This window comes from Mesoplodon densirostris, chromosome 14 (assembly GCF_025265405.1).
Source record: "Mesoplodon densirostris isolate mMesDen1 chromosome 14, mMesDen1 primary haplotype, whole genome shotgun sequence".
In the NCBI taxonomy this organism is placed as follows: domain Eukaryota; kingdom Metazoa; phylum Chordata; class Mammalia; order Artiodactyla; family Ziphiidae; genus Mesoplodon; species Mesoplodon densirostris.
The window spans coordinates 14,162,563-14,166,616 of NC_082674.1; positions in this window are offsets into that span (position 1 = coordinate 14,162,563).

Consider the following 4,054-nt stretch of genomic DNA (forward strand, 5'->3'; position numbering starts at 1 on the left):
ACAGCAACCATATTTGGATGTTTCACAAATGGTGATTTCCTTATAAAGAGACCCAGGGGATTTCTGTCTGCTCTGTATTATTGATGATGATGATGATGATGATGATGATGATGATAATGATTATGAGGTTTATAGTGATAATGGAGGAGAAATAGGCAGGTGGGAGAAAAGAAAAAGGGAAAGGAGGTGATGGTGGGCGGAAAAAGATTAATATAAATCAGCTGTTGAGTGCCTTTTGTTTGGGATTTTTTGATGACAGAGAATATAGGGTCATTTATTACTTCTACTTTCTATTATCTTCTATTTACTTTCATCTTATATGTGCATCCTAACAGGAAGTAACACAATATAAGAGATGACCCATTTCTCTGTATTTGATCTCATTGCCTACTCTTCTTTTTAAATCATTTGCTAACTTACATAAGGGCAACAAGCCATATTGTTAATTTATTAATATATCATTGTGAGTTGTTCTTTTTAGATAAATTATGTTTAGGATTAGAATAAATCAGAATTGGGCATTAAGTTATTGTGAATAGAGAGTGCTTTCCTCATTTTTTTAACATTTTATTTATTTCAGTTGGCTTTTGCTGGAGTTTTGAATAAGTTTATGGGCTGATGAATTTTTTTTATCTATGTTTGTTTTTTCCACTCAAACAGGAAATCTGAGGTGCTGGATCATGCACCTTTGGTTTTGGGACTCAGGTGGATTTATTTTGAGAAGTCGTGTGGTTCACCATTTTGGGGACTAATTGTATCCATGCACAAAGCCCTGCCTTGCCTTCACCTTTGAATCTGGGTTCCTTGAACACCAAATTTACTATTTATTTACGCTCATCTCATGATCCCCAGTGGGAGAGTGAGTCACTGTTCAGCCAAGTTGGCTTAGCCTGGAAGAGCCCATGTTGCCCCAAACAGAATCCAATCATGAGTTTCCTGGAAGAGAGAGCTATTTTGACTGTTTTGTCAGAAAAATGCCATGGTGAGGTAAATTTGTCTGACTGTACTTGGTCCTTAAGGCCTAAATTTTTTTATATGGGAAACATCACAGAGAGGATTTCATGTCATGAACTCTAATGGGTGCCAATTGGCTTGTGGGGAGAGGAGATTGGTTGGAAGGAGTGCTTTTAGAATGTATGACATAACAGGTGGATATTTAACATAATGCAATATTTCTGTAATTTCAGTAATAGCTATCCTACATCTGAATATATTTTTCATTAAATGCATCAGCTTAAGAACTCTACCATGATCATAGCCAAATAACGTGTCACCCGATATATAACCATGACAATCTTGAGATTAAGCAACCACTGGGTGCTATTTTAATGATGCTTTTGCTAGCAGATTTCTACTTAGAAATGTGAACATTTGGCTGATATTGTCATATTTAATTTTGTATTGTAAAAAGGTCTTAAACCTGGGCCTCCCTGGTGGCGCAAGTGGTTGAGAGTCCGCCTGCCGATGCAGGGGATACGGGTTCGTGCCCCGGTCTGGGAGGATCCCATATGCCGCGGAGCGGCTGGGCCCGTGAGCCATGGCCGCTGAGCCTGCGCGTCCGGAGCCTGCGCGTCCGGAGCCTGTGCTCCACAACGGGGGAGGCCACAACAGTGAGAGGCCCGCATACCGCAAAAAAAAAAAAAAGGTCTTAAACCTGAAAAATTAGCCAGATTCGCACTTAGTAGTTCTTGAATCTTTACTTTCTTCATGCACCAAACAAGTTTTGAATTGCTACATGCTATACCCTTCGTTAGTCATTGTACTTAGAAAATAGATTTCAAAAAGACATTTATTAGTTCACTTATTCATTTGAAAGTCATTTTTGAGCATGCATTATGTCCCAGTCATCGTGCTAGGTTCCATGAGGTGATATAGAAATGGGTATAGTAAATCTATTCATTCATTCAGTTAGTCCGTCAATGAACATTATTTAGAAGCTGTGATTTGACAGGTTAATAAAATATGGTTCCCAGCTTGGATAAACTCAGTGTAGTTGCAGGAACCCCACTGATAAAATTATGGAGATTCTTTTAGGTTAATTATGAAATGACTGTAAGAGATCATAAATGCTAGGGAAATAAAGCTTTATTCTTGAAGGCATTTGTTCAACAGCAAACTAGTCAGCCTGTACTTTCTCCTGAGCATACAAGGTACTATGCACACATTAATTTAGGTTAACTGACTAAAAAACTTCACCATATGCTTACAGTGTTCCAGGTCCTATGCCAGGCACTGGGAATAACAAGATGAAAGAAGCACAGTTCCTGCTTTTGAAGAACTTAATAGCAATAAACATAAGGATGCTGAGAAATTGTGTAATAGTATGAGCGGTGTGAGCACTGAGGAAGGAGGAGAGTAGTTTCCCTACAATAGTGGTACATGGACTGAGTTTCCAAACACTGAAAGAGATGGGGCACCAGTGTTCCAGGCACAAGTGAAAGGGATCAGAGGTCTTAGAGAGCTTGCTGTGTTGGAGGGACTACATGTCATGTGTTATTATTGGAGTGTGAAGTCTATGGAGGAGAGTTGGGAGAGGTCTTGGATGCTAGGAGAGAGCATTTGATATTCTTCTGAAAGGGATGGTGAGTCAGAGATCTGATTTCCATCTGACCTGCCAGAATTTCCCAATTCCCCTTCCTTGGACTTCCTATGGGTTTGTTGAATTTTACTTAAAATAGTAGTAGTATTGTTTGTGCTCTTCAGTGGCAGAAAGCAAAGAACAACCATGAGGATAAGTAGGTTAGAAGAACATGGAGCAGCTTCAGTGTCAAGGCTCTTTCATCACTGATGCTACCTCCCGGGTGGGTTATATGAAGCATCTCCACTTGTAGTTATCTCCTCTGGTCCTCCTACCAGACTTATGGGGTAAAGTGGAATATCCTGTGTTTGATAGGTGAGGAAATGGAAGCCCTAGGTTATGAATTGGCTTTTGTCAAGCCACCCAGAGAACCAGTGGTGGTCCACCTCCAGATCCCAGGCCTTCTGGTTCTAGTGAGTGTTCCTGCCATGAGTCATGTGGACTCTGTTCTGCTGTGATTCCATTTGGCACAGACTTACTCTCAGGCTGTACAATTTAGAGTGTGAAGCGGATGGATCCCTTACTATCATGCTGCAACCCATCTCATATTTCTAGACAAATTCAGTTATTTATTAACCACCTACTGTTGCATTTTGATGCTCAGGAGTGAGTACGAGGTCACACCTGTGATTTGAATTCCTCTCCCAGGTATTCTACATACCTCATAATTTTGAGTAAGTTACTCAAATTTTAGTTTTTATTTGGTCATCTGTAAAAATGGGCATGGTAATAGTACCCAAAACATGAGATAATGTATCTTTAGCAGACGGCCTGGCAAATGTTAATCTCTCAAAATTATTATCCAGTGGCTGAAGTGATAGTAAGATCCTAGCCCTGCATTCCCTATGCTTTCGCCCAGTGAGAACACCAAAATTCAGAAGAGAGATTTGAGAAGTTTCAGTAGGTCAAGAGGGCAGGAAATCCCAGGCACTGCAGACCCCTTCTTAGTACAATGGAATCAAGCATCTTTGGCTACTCACTCTCTTTCTGTGGCTTCTGGCAATGCTGACCAAAATGCATGGCTGTTTAAGAAAAATGCCTATGGTGAGGGTCGTGGATTTACTCAGTCTTGGGAACACCGTCGTCTTCTTTTTCCTCTATCCCGTCCCGCACCACTTACTGCCCTTAAAGTTCCTCTGTGCTTCCTTCCTCTAGCTGTTTTCCTTGGCCTGCTGAGAGTTTTTTTTTCTGATTGGATATCTCATGGAATTGAGTTACTCCATTAGTTCTGACAGTACTCATAGACCTGTCACAGATAAATATCAAGTCATGGATAAATAGGAGTTAGGTCCCGACGGCACACATCCACACATACCGCACACACACCACACACACACATATCATAATACACATGCATACCCCATACACACACACACACACCATATATACAAACACACACCGAAAATGCCTGTTTCCATTTAGTTTTGTTTCTTGGATAAAATAGTTTATGTAAGTAAGACCATAGGTTAAGTATGC